The 13,422-nt window shown below is 53.9% G+C and overlaps 1 protein-coding gene across 7 annotated transcripts in view; it reads left to right on the top strand.

Moving 5' to 3' along the window:
- Positions 1-13,422, top strand: part of LOC123761784 (serine/arginine repetitive matrix protein 2) — a 236,293-nt gene that overhangs the window by 50,710 nt on the left and 172,161 nt on the right. The window contains exon 1 of one of the 7 annotated variants that reach the window (XM_069330517.1): positions 7,050-7,134. The exons of 4 other annotated variants lie outside the window; for them this stretch is intronic. The gene's annotated coding sequence lies outside the window, so the exon portion shown is untranslated. Of the gene's footprint in view, positions 1-7,049; positions 7,217-7,325; positions 7,456-13,422 lie in introns of those variants that run through there. 2 more of the 7 variants (XM_069330515.1, XM_069330516.1) reach the window with 2 other exon arrangements.

The raw sequence follows: 13,422 nt of genomic DNA on the forward strand, positions 1-13,422 counted from the left end.
TTCTTCATCTGTACTGACAAAAGTTGTTTTTCCTGTTGAATTTCCTTACCTTATTGTAGTCTTTTATGTTAAAATTTGCTTTAACTTCTTCCAAAACAATGTTTAAGAGTTTATTTTCCTCTTCCATAGCTTTGCAATTTATTTCCAATTGATTCATGTCTGTGCACAAGTCTTTTGCTAAACCCTCAAGACCTAAAACTTTTCTACTCAAGTGGTCATTACTCTCTCTCAATTTACTGATTATTTCTACGTGATAGTTCACAATGATATCTACACGACAAGTTGGCAAAATTAGACTGCTTATATCTCTGCTTTCTTCATTGAATCCCCCAAACTTAGCTCTGTTTTGTTTTTCCTCTTGCCGGCGGCCATCTTGAATGTCGTCGTCTGCACTGTGAACACTAGGGCAACTTTTTCTCGTCCAATTTTGTCACTTCCCTTGGCACATTTGTGTTCTCGCCTATTTTTCAAAAGCACAACACCTTTATTCCTAGGGACAGCAGTCACTATCATCAACCTGTACTAAAATACTTAGGATTGTTGAAATATGCTGGAGCTCCTCTGATGCAGGTGTTGACACAATGAGTGTCCATCGCGTGTGTGTATTTGCCTAGTTGTGCTTTCGGGGGTTTAGCTCTGCTCTTTCGACCTGCCTCTCAACTGTCAATCAACTGTTTCCACTACTACTATTTTTTTCCCCACACCACACACACACACCCCAGGAAGCAGCCCATTACAGCTGACTAACTCCCAGGTACCTATTTACTGCTAGGTAACAGGGGGCATAGGGTGTAAGAAACTCTGCCCATCGTTTCTCGCCGGCGCCTGGGATCAAACCCGGGACCACAGGATCACGAGTCCAGCATGCTATCCGCTCGGCCACTGGCCGAGTGTGAGTGTGTGTGTGTGTGAGAGTGTGTGTGTGTGTGAGTGTGTGTGTGTGTGATGTGTGTGTGTGTGTGTGTGTGTGTGTGTGTGATGTGTGTGTGTGAGTGTGTGAGTGTGTGTGTGTGTGTGTGTGTGTGTGTGTGTGTGTGTGTGTTTGTGTGAGTGTGTGAGTGTGTGAGTGTGAGTGTGTGAGTGTGTGAGTGTGTGAGTGTGAGTGTGTGAGTGTGTGTGAGTGTGTGAGTGTGAGTGTGTGTGTGTGTGTGTGAGTGTGTGAGTGTGAGTGTGTGAGTGTGTGAGTGTGTGAGTGTGTGAGTGTGTGTGTGTGTGTGTGTGTGTGTGTGTGTGTGTGTGTGTGTGTGTGTGAGTGTGTGTGTGTGTGTGTTTGTGTGAGTGTGTGAGTGTGTGTGTGTACTCACCTAGTTGTACTCACCTAGTTGTGTTTGCGGGGGTTGAGCTCTGGCTCTTTGGTCCCGCCTCTCAATTGTCACTCAACAGGTGTACAGATTCCTGAGCCTATCGGGCTCTGTCATATCTACACTTGAAACTGTGTATGGAGTCAGCCTCCACCACATCAATTCCTAATGCATTCCATTTGTCAACTGTGTGTGTGTGTGTGTGTGTGTGTGTGTGTGTGTGTGTGTGTGTGTGTGTGTGTGTGTGTGTGTGTGTGTGTGTGTGTGTGTGTGTGTGTAATTACCTAAGTGCGGTTACAGGATGAGAGCTACGCTCGTGGTGTCCTGTCTTGCCAGTACTTTGTTATATAATGCTTTGAAACAACTGATGGTTTTGCCCTCCTCCTCTCTCAACTTGTTCTAACTGTCTACCACTCTGTTTACAAAAGGCCCAGCCACTTGGGGTGGACGGTAGAGCGACGGTCTCGGGTCATTGAGGTCGGCGTTCAATCCCCGACCGTCCAAGTGGTTGGGCACCATTCCTTTCCCCCCGTCCCATTCCAAATCCTTATCCTGACCCCTTCCCAGTGCTATATAGTCGTAATACCTTGGCGCTTTTCCCCTGATAATTCCCTTCCTCCTCTGTTTACAAAAGAAAAGTGTCTAATTTTTTTTTGGCACCTTTGTTTCTTTAGCTTGAATCTGTGACCTTGTGTTCTTGAAGTTGCTGATTTCAGGAATTCCTGTTTGTCAATTTGGTAAATTCCTGTTAGTATTTTGTAAGTGGTGATCATATCACCTCTTTTTCTTCTGCCTTCTAGTTTGGCATGTTTAATGCCTCTAGTCTCTCCTCGTAACTCTTGTTTTTCAGCTCCGGAAACCATTTTATAGCATGCCATTGCACCTTTTCCAGTTTATTTATGTGCTTCTTGAGATTTGGGCACCATACAACTACTACATATTCCAATTTTGGTCTCTAAAGGTCATGAACAGTTTCTTTAATATTTCACCATCCTTATAATTAAAAAGTCTAAAGTTGGAAAGCGGCGCATATGCTCCTATCACAATGTTCTTTGTGTGTTCCTCTGGCAACAGCTTACTATGCAAAACCACCCCTAGGTCTCATTCTTTATTAGTTCTGTAATTCCTTTTCACATGATTTGTAAGTTGAGTGTTTTTTTTCTGATTCCACATTCCATAACATGGCATTTATTCACATTGAATTTCATTTGCCACTTGATGCTCAAAGCTCACATTTTATTTAGATAAATTTGAAGGGGTATTACAGTGGTCTGCGTCTCCTATCTTCTCCAGTATCATAGCATCTTCCTCAAACCTGTTCATATAATTCTGTACACTCGAAGATGAGGAGACATTGACGTTTCCGTCCGTCCTCGATCATTATCAAGTCGATTGTGATGGGAGCGAGGTGATGGTGATGGTGGTTGTTGTTGTTGTTTTTTTAGTCAGTTATTGTGAACAAAAGTGGCAAGTAACACGGGCTATGGTGTGCCCGTAGTGGACTTACCTGGCACAGGAGCGGGGCAAGTAACACGGGCTATGGTGTGCCCGTAGTGGACTTACCTGGCACAGGAGCGGGGCAAGTAACACGGGCTATGGTGTGCCCGTAGTGGACTTACCTGGCACAGGAGCGGGGCAAGTAACACGGGCTATGGTGTGCCCGTAGTGGACTTACCTGGCACAGGAGCGGGGCAAGTAACACGGGCTATGGTGAGCCCGTAGTGGACTTACCTGGCACAGGAGCGGGGCAAGTAACACGGGCTATGGTGTGCCCGTAGTGGACTTACCTGGCACAGGAGCGGGGCAAGTAACACGGGCTATGGTGTGCCCGTAGTGGACTTACCTGGCACAGGAGCGGGGCTGTATGTGTAGGAGAGAGAGTGATTGATTGATCAAGATTAAGTCACCCAAGAGGTGGCACGGGCACAAATAGCCCATAAGTGGTACAATTTTTTGTTCAATAAATCTATTCAGTGTGCTGAGGTCGCATTTAATCGTCAGGCTACTATCACGGAGAAGGATACTGCTTAACAGTATTTATGAGGGTGTCCAGCTGCTGGACACCTTTTGACCAGAAGAGTGGCTGTGTTGATGGCTTCAGGCTGGTTACTGCAAGATTCAGGGACTCTGAAAGCTCTTCTAAGGTCGTAGGATGCTTCACATTCCAGGAGATAGTGAATTAGTGTCTTTTCTGTGATTGTTTAGCAGATGCATTCTCTCTGTCGGGGTTCACCAATCTCCCAGTTGCATCTGTAACCTAGACGTAGTCTATGTAACCAACTGCCATTTCCCTGTGGATTCTTTTTGGGATATATAACCTTTCTAACTTAGTGGCCTGAAGATACCATATTGCTGAGGGCGAACCTTCTACTACTCTGGTGTAGATAGGCTTTGTTGAGGTGCGAGTTTTTTTTGGTGATGTTTATGTTCTCAAGGCTGGGTTGGATTGTTTTATGTATCACTGGATACATAAATTTAGCATAAATCACTGGATACATAAATTTAGTTGCCAATTTAGCAATTTCATCAGCTTTCTCATTTAATGGGATTCCAACATGGGATGGTGTCCAGTTTAAGGTTATATTGAGACTTTTGCCGTTAGCATCTGCTCCAAGATACGTTGTCTTTCCACTGCTTTTGTCCTAATATTTGAAGTGCAGATTTTGAGCGTGTGTATGATTGCATTTTGAGTGTTTTGTGCAATCACACATGCGAATGTCTGTTTGGGATCGAGGTGGTTGTTGTTTAAGATTCGCTACTTGGAACAAAAAAGTGCCAAGTAGCACGGGCTATGGTGAGCCTGTAATGGACTTACCTGGCACAGGAGAGGGGCTGTGGGGAGCGATTGATTGATTGATGAAGATTAAGCCACTCAAAAGGTGGCACGGGCATGAATAGCACGTGAATTGAGGTGAGGAGGAGGAAATTCCTCCTCAATTTTACGGAAATTCCGTAAGTGGTGGCCCTTTGGAACCATTGCCAGTATCAATAGCTGATACTGGAGATCTGTGGAGGTGCGACTGCACCCTATGGAGAGTGGGGAGCGAGGGATGTTGTTGTTGTTGTTTAAGGTTCAGCTATTGGGAAGAAAAAGTTCCAAGTAGCACGGGCTATGTATGGTGAGCCCGTTGTGGACTTACCTGGCACAGAAGCGGGGCTGTGGGAGCGAGATTGATTGATTGATGAACATTAAGCCACCCAAAAGGTGGCACGGGCATGAATAGCCCGTAAGTGGTGGCCCTTTTGAGCCATTACCAGTATCAATAGATGATACTGGAGATCTGTGGAGGTGCGACTGCACCCTGCGTGACGGGAGATGCCTCCCGTTCCCAACGGGATGGGAGCGAGGGAGGCATGGACATTAAATAAGGCAAGAGAGAGAGAGAGGTGAGGAGGAGGAAATTCCTAGGGGAAGGTAAGAGCAAGGCAAAAGGTATGGATGGGATGAGTGTAAGAAGGGGGGTAAGAATGGGAATGTAAGAAAAAAAGGAAAAGAAAGAGAAAAAGGATGGGTAGGCTTATCTTAGGTCACGTTTGTTAGAAAGGCTAGACTCTTAGAGCATTTGAGTATATACAGTACAGTGAAAGGGTAGAGTCAACAGCAACAAAGCTGTACAGTGAAAGGGTAGAGTCAACAGCAACAAAGCTGCACAGTGAAAGGGTAGAGTCAACAGCAACAAAGCTGCACAGTGAAAGGGTAGAGTCAACAGCAACAAAGCTGTACAGTGAAAGGGTAGAGTCAACAGCAACAAAGCTGTACAGTGAAAGGGTAGAGTCAACAGCAACAAAGCTGCACAGTGAAAGGGTAGAGTCAACAGCAACAAAGCTGTACAGTGAAAGGGTAGAGTCAACAGCAACAAAGCTGTACAGTGAAAGGGTAGAGTCAACAGCAACAAAGCTGTACAGTGAAAGGGTAGAGTCAACAGCAACAAAGCTGCACAGTGAAAGGGTAGAGTCAACAGCAACAAAGCTGTACAGTGAAAGGGTAGAGTCAACAGCAACAAAGCTGTACAGTGAAAGGGTAGAGTCAACAGCAACAAAGCTGTACAGTGAAAGGGTAGAGTCAACAGCAACAAAGCTGCACAGTGAAAGGGTAGAGTCAACAGCAACAAAGCTGTACAGTGAAAGGGTAGAGTCAACAGCAACAAAGCTGTACAGTGAAAGGGTAGAGTCAACAGCAACAAAGCTGTACAGTGAAAGGGTAGAGTCAACAGCAACAAAGCTGCACAGTGAAAGGGTAGAGTCAACAGCAACAAAGCTGTACAGTGAAAGGGTAGAGTCAACAGCAACAAAGCTGTACAGTGAAAGGGTAGAGTCAACAGCAACAAAGCTGTACAGTGAAAGGGTAGAGTCAACAGCAACAAAGCTGTACAGTGAAAGGGTAGAGTCAACAGCAACAAAGCGAGGACCCATGCTGTTGACTCTTCCCTTTTTTAAACAGCATCCCTGATTTATTAGGAGTGCAACTCCTCCTCCTCCTTGCCTTTGTTGTCTTTCTTTCCTTATCACTTGGAATCCCCCTGGGAATATTGCATTAAGAGATCATAGAATTTATTTTCCTTTCCACTATTGTAATCAAATCTGGGTCATTTTCACTTACTCTTTCATTACTTTACTCTGGTATGTTTGTAACTCTGTCGGTGTTCGTGTACCAAATCTTCAGGCTCTGCCTGGACACCCTATTCCCAGAGATTTCAGTGTTGGGGAGTGGTTGTGGGTCAGGAAGATGGCAGGGGGGATGGGAAGTGGGTGGGGGTTGGGGAGTGTGTTCTCATAGTTGTGCTTGCGGGGGTTGAGCTTCGGCTCTTTGGTCAACCGGTCCTCTTACAAAATACGTCGCTTTTTGTTCGTATGCGCACTCAGGGTAAAAATCTACGTAATTCAAATTGAAATCTGCTCACGAAAGTGAGGTACTGTTAAGGGTCCTCTAGCTTAGGCTGTTCGGTTAAGAGAGGAAACATTTAATTTACGGTTTTCATGACGTTTTGAAACCGTAGTAGAACTTCCTGCCCTCCTAACCTACCAGAGGACCCTTAACTTGCTGTTTTTTCTGGGGGGGGGGATCCAAATTTTAAATTAATTGGAAAATAAATTTCCATTTTGAATTACATAGATATTTGGCCATAGCGCATACGACGTAATTTGTAAGAGGACGGGTTGCCTTGGTCCCGCCTGTCAACTGTCAATCAACTGGTGTACAGATTCCTGAGCCTACTGGGCTCTATCATATCAGCATTTGAAACTGTGTATGGAGTCAGCCTCCACCACGTCACTACCTAATGCATTCTATTTGTTAACTACTCTGAAAGGTAGTAGTAGTAGTAGTGTGTGTGTGTGTGTGTGAGAGAGAGAGAGAGAGAGAGAGAGAGAGAGAGAGAGAGAGAGAGAGAGAGAGAGAGAGAGAGAGAGAGAGAGGGGGAGAGAGAGAGGGGGAGAGAGAGAGAGAGGGGGAGAGGGGGAGAGAGAGAGAGAGGGGGAGAGAGAGAGAGAGGGGGAGAGAGAGAGAGAGGGGGAGAGAGAGAGAGGGGGGGGGGGGAGAGAGAGAGAGGGGGGGGAGAGAGAGAGAGAGAGAGAGAGAGAGAGAGAGAGAGAGGGGGGGAGAGAGAGGGGGAGAGAGAGGGGGAGAGAGAGGGGGAGAGAGAGAGAGAGAGAGAGAGAGAGAGAGAGAGAGGGGGAGAGGGGGGGGGATGGATGGATGGATGGATGGATGTGAATAAGAATACACTGCAAAGTAGTGGTGAGCTGCACGGCGCCGCACCCCGCCATGTTAAGTCGTCGGGAGTGAGTGTGTTGTGGTGTGCGTGCAAGGGCGGCGCGTGCGCTCTGATTGTTGGTTAGTTTGCGTGTTGATGGTGTGTTAGTGTGGAGTTGTCCACATAGTTGGGTTGGGTGCGGCGTGACCTGACCTAGCCGTGGTGAGTGCGGGAGTAATGGGCCGGAAGCGGCGACAGTGTGTTGGGGTGATGGCAGAAGACATGGCTTCTGGGGTAGAGAGGAAGACCGCCACCTGACTGATTATTGATCCCGGTGAGGTCGGCAGTACAGCTGGACCCCTGGTGGTAAACCTCCCGTCCCAGCTGATTCGTGTCCCTGGCTGGTCCAGTCACAGTGTGTGTGTTCAGTGCCCAGCGTTAGTGCCCGCGGTGTGGTGCAGGTGGGAGCAAGGTGGGGGTGGCCGCCGCCCACGCCGCCCAACACTGTTTATTCTATTGTTTCAGCTGTGACCTCTTGTTGTGGGTGCCGGCTCTGTCAGCTGATTGTCGTACAGGACCAGGATGACAGGTGGCCTTGGTGTGTACCACGGGTGTTGTGACGCTGCTGCTGCACACCACCACGGGTGTTGTGACCTGCTGCTGCTGCACACCACCACCACGGGTGTTGTGACCTGCTGCTGCTGCACACCACCACCACGGGTGTTGTGACCTGCTGCTGCACACCACCACCACGGGTGTTGTGACCTGCTGCTGCTGCACACCACCACCACGGGTGTTGTGATCTGCTGCTGCACACCACCACCACGGGTGTTGTGACCTGCTGCTGCTCACCACCACGGGTGTTGTGACCTGCTGCTGCTCACCACCTCCACGGGTGTTGTGACCTGCTGCTGCTGCTCACCACCACGGGTGTTGTGACCTGCTGCTGCTGCACACCACCACCACGGGTGTTGTGACCTGCTGCTGCTGCTCACCACCACCACGGGTGTTGTGACCTGCTGCTGCTGCACACCACCACGGGTGTTGTGACGCTGCTGCTGCTCACCACCACGGGTGTTGTGACGCTGCTGCTGCTGCTGCTCACCACCACGGGTGTTGTGACGCTGCTGCTGCTGCTGCTCACCACCACGGGTGTTGTGACGCTGCTGCTGCTGCACACCACCACCACGGGTGTTGTGACCTGCTGCTGCTGCACACCACCACCACGGGTGTTGTGACCTGCTGCTGCTGCACACCACCACCACGGGTGTTGTGACCTGCTGCTGCTGCACACCACCACGGGTGTTGTGACGCTGCTGCTGCACACCACCACGGGTGTTGTGACCTGCTGCACACCACCACGGGTGTTGTGACCTGCTGCTGCTGCTGCACACCACCACGGGTGTTGTGACCTGCTGCTGCACACCACCACGGGTGTTGTGACGCTGCTGCTGCTGCTCACCACCACGGGTGTTGTGACCTGCTGCTGCTCACCACCACCACGGGTGTTGTGACGCTGCTGCTGCTCACCACCACGGGTGTTGTGACGACGCTGCTGCTCACCATCACGGGTGTTGTGACCTGCTGCTGCTGCTCACCACCACGGGTGTTGTGACCTGCTGCTGCACACCACCACGGGTGTTGTGACGCTGCTGCTGCTGCTCACCACCACGGGTGTTGTGACCTGCTGCTGCTGCACACCACCACGGGTGTTGTGACCTCCTGCTGCTGCACACCACCACCACGGGTGTTGTGACCTGCTGCACACCACCACGGGTGTTGTGACCTGCTGCTGCTGCACACCACCACGGGTGTTGTGACCTGCTGCTGCTGCACACCACCACGGGTGTTGTGACCTGCTGCTGCACACCACCACGGGTGTTGTGACGCTGCTGCTGCTGCTCACCACCACCACGGGTGTTGTGACCTGCTGCTGCTGCACACCACGGGTGTTGTGACCTGCTGCTGCTCACCACCACCACGGGTGTTGTGACCTGCTGCACACCACCACGGGTGTTGTGACCTGCTGCTGCTGCACACCACCACGGGTGTTGTGACCTGCTGCTGCACACCACCACGGGTGTTGTGACGCTGCTGCTGCTGCTCACCACCACGGGTGTTGTGACCTGCTGCTGCTCACCACCACCACGGGTGTTGTGACCTGCTGCTGCTGCTCACCACCACGGGTGTTGTGACCTGCTGCTGCTGCACACCACCACGGGTGTTGTGACCTGCTGCTGCACACCACCACGGGTGTTGTGACGCTGCTGCTGCTGCTCACCACCACGGGTGTTGTGACCTGCTGCTGCTCACCACCACCACGGGTGTTGTGACCTGCTGCTGCTGCTCACCACCACGGGTGTTGTGACCTGCTGCTGCTGCACACCACCACCACGGGTGTTGTGACCTGCTGCTGCTGCTCACCACCACCACGGGTGTTGTGACCTGCTGCTGCTGCTCACCACCACGGGTGTTGTGACCTGCTGCTGCACACCACCACCACGGGTGTTATGACGCTGCTGCTGCTCACCACCACGGGTGTTGTGACCTGCTGCTGCTCACCACCACCACGGGTGTTGTGACGCTGCTGCTGCTCACCACCACCACGGGTGTTGTGACGCTGCTGCTGCTCACCACCACCACGGGTGTTGTGACGCTGCTGCTGCTCACCACCACCACGGGTGTTGTGACGCTGCTGCTGCTCACCACCACCACGGGTGTTGTGACGCTGCTGCTGCTCACCACCACCACGGGTGTTGTGACGCTGCTGCTCCTCACCACCACCACGGGTGTTGTGACGCTGCTGCTGCTCACCACCACCACGGGTGTTGTGACGACGCTGCTGCTCACCACCACCACCACGGGTGTTGTGACGACGCTGCTCACCACCACCACGGGTGTTGTGACCTGCTGCTGCTGCACACCACGGGTGTTGTGACCTGCTGCTGCACACCACCACGGGTGTTGTGACCTGCTGCTGCTCACCACCACGGGTGTTGTGACGCTGCTGCTGCACACCACCACGGGTGTTGTGACGACGCTGCTGCTGCTGCTCACCACCACGGGTGTTGTGACGCTGCTGCTGCTCACCACCACGGGTGTTGTGACGACGCTGCTGCTGCTGCTCACCATCACGGGTGTTGTGACGCTGCTGCTGCTGCTCACCACCACGGGTGTTGTGACGCTGCTGCTGCTCACCATCACGGGTGTTGTGACCTGCTGCTGCTCACCACCACCACGGGTGTTGTGACGCTGCTGCTGCTGCTCACCACCACCACCACGGGTGTTGTGACGCTGCTGCTGCTGCTCACCACCACCACGGGTGTTGTGACGCTGCTGCTGCTGCTCACCACCACCACGGGTGTTGTGACGCTGCTGCTGCTGCTCACCACCACCACGGGTGTTGTGACGCTGCTGCTGCTGCTCACCACCACCACGGGTGTTGTGACGCTGCTGCTGCTGCTCACCACCACCACCACGGGTGTTGTGACGATGCTGCTGCTGCTCACCACCACGGGTGTTGTGACGCTGCTGCTGCTCACCACCACCACGGGTGTTGTGACGCTGCTGCTGCTCACCACCACCACCACCACGGGTGTTGTGACCTGCTGCTGCTGCCTGCTCACCACCACCACGGGTGTTGTGACGCTGCTGCTGCTGCTCACCACGGGTGTTGTGACGCTGCTGCTGCTGCTCACCACCACCACGGGTGTTGTGACGCTGCTGCTGCTGCTGTTCACCACCACCATGGGTGTTGTGACGCTGCTGCTGCTGCTCACCACCACGGGTGTTGTGACGCTGCTGCTGCTCACCACCACCACGGGTGTTGTGACCTGCTGCTGCTGCTGCTCACCACCACCACGGGTGTTGTGACCTGCTGCTGCTGCTGCTCACCACCACGGGTGTTGTGACGCTGCTGCTGCTCACCACCACCACGGGTGTTGTGACGCTGCTGCTGCTGTTGCTCACCCCCGTGGTGTTGTGACGCTGCTGCTGCTCACCACCACCACGGGTGTTGTGACGCTGCTGCAGCTCCTCACCACCACGGGTGTTGTGACGCTGCTGCTGCTGCTCACCACCACCACGGGTGTTCTGACGCTGCTGCTGCTGCTCACCACCACCACCACGGGTGTTGTGACCTGCTGCTGCTGCTGCTGCTCACCACCACCACGGGTGTTCTGACGCTGCTGCTGCTGCTCACCACCATCACGGGTGTAGTGACCTGCTGCTGCTGCTCACCACCATCACGGTGTTGTGACGCTGCTGCTGCTGCTCACCACTACCACGGGTGTTGTGACGCTGCTGCTGCTGCTCACCACCACCACGGGTGTTGTGACGCTGCTGCTGCTCACCACCACCACGGGTGTTGTGACGCTGCTGCTGCTCACCACCACGGGTGTTGTGACGACGCTGCTCACCACCACCACGGGTGTTGTGACCTGCTGCTGCTGCACACCACGGGTGTTGTGACCTGCTGCTGCTGCACACCACCACGGGTGTTGTGACCTGCTGCTGCTCACCACCACGGGTGTTGTGACGCTGCTGCTGCACACCACCACGGGTGTTGTGACCTGCTGCTGCTCACCACCACGGGTGTTGTGACGCTGCTGCTGCACACCACCACGGGTGTTGTGACCTGCTGCTGCTGCTCACCACCACGGGTGTTGTGACCTGCTGCTGCTGCACACCACCACCACGGGTGTTGTGACCTGCTGCTGCTGCACACCACCACCACGGGTGTTGTGACCTGCTGCTGCTGCTCACCACCACCACGGGTGTTGTGACCTGCTGCTGCTGCTCACCACCACGGGTGTTGTGACCTGCTGCTGCACACCACCACCACGGGTGTTATGACGCTGCTGCTGCTCACCACCACGGGTGTTGTGACCTGCTGCTGCTCACCACCACCACGGGTGTTGCGACGCTGCTGCTGCTCACCACCACCACGGGTGTTGTGACGCTGCTGCTGCTCACCACCACCACGGGTGTTGTGACGCTGCTGCTGCTCACCACCACCACGGGTGTTGTGACGCTGCTGCTGCTCACCACCACCACGGGTGTTGTGACGCTGCTGCTGCTCACCACCACCACGGGTGTTGTGACGCTGCTGCTGCTCACCACCACCACGGGTGTTGTGACGCTGCTGCTGCTCACCACCACCACGGGTGTTGTGACGCTGCTGCTGCTCACCACCACCACGGGTGTTGTGACGCTGCTGCTGCTCACCACCACCACGGGTGTTGTGACGCTGCTGCTGCTCACCACCACCACGGGTGTTGTGACGCTGCTGCTGCTCACCACCACCACGGGTGTTGTGACCTGCTGCTGCACACCACGGGTGTTGTGACCTGCTGCTGCACACCACGGGTGTTGTGACCTGCTGCTGCACACCACGGGTGTTGTGACCTGCTGCTGCTCACCACCACGGGTGTTGTGACGCTGCTGCTGCTGCTCACCACCACCACGGGTGTTGTGACGCTGCTGCTGCTGCTGCAAACCACAGGTGTTGTGACGCTGCTGCTGCAAACCACGGGTGTTGTGACGCTGCTGCTGCACACCACCACGGGTGTTGTGACCTGCTGCTGCAAACCACGGGTGTTGTGACGCTGCTGCTGCAAACCACGGGTGTTGTGACGCTGCTGCTGCACACCACCACGGGTGTTGTGACCTGCTGCTGCACACCACGGGTGTTGTGACCTGCTGCTGCTGCTCACCACCACCACGGGTGTTGTGACGCTGCTGCTGCTCACCACCACCACGGGTGTTGTGATGCAGCTGCTGCTCACCACCACCACGGGTGTTGTGACGACGCTGCTCACCACCACCACGGGTGTTGTGACCTGCTGCTGCTCACCACCACCACGGGTGTTGTGACGCTGCTGCTGCTCACCACCACCACGGGTGTTGTGACGCTGCTGCTGCTCACCACCACCACGGGTGTTGTGACGCTGCTGCTGCTCACCACCACCACGGGTGTTGTGACGCTGCTGCTGCTCACCACCACCACGGGTGTTGTGACGCTGCTGCTGCTCACCACCACCACGGGTGTTGTGACGCTGCTGCTGCTCACCACCACCACGGGTGTTGTGACGCTGCTGCTGCTCACCACCACCACGGGTGTTGTGACGCTGCTGCTGCTCACCACCACCACGGGTGTTGTGACGCTGCTGCTGCTCACCACCACCACGGGTGTTGTGACGCTGCTGCTGCTCACCACCACCACGGGTGTTGTGACGCTGCTGCTGCTCACCACCACCACGGGTGTTGTGACGCTGCTGCTGCTCACCACCACCACGGGTGTTGTGACGCTGCTGCTGCTCACCACCACCACGGGTGTTGTGACGCTGCTGCTGCTCACCACCACCACCACGGGTGTTGTGACGCTGCTGCTGCTCACCACCACCACGGGTGTTGTGACGCTGCTGCTG

This window comes from Procambarus clarkii, chromosome 24, assembly GCF_040958095.1.
Source record: "Procambarus clarkii isolate CNS0578487 chromosome 24, FALCON_Pclarkii_2.0, whole genome shotgun sequence".
In the NCBI taxonomy this organism is placed as follows: Eukaryota; Metazoa; Arthropoda; class Malacostraca; order Decapoda; family Cambaridae; genus Procambarus; species Procambarus clarkii.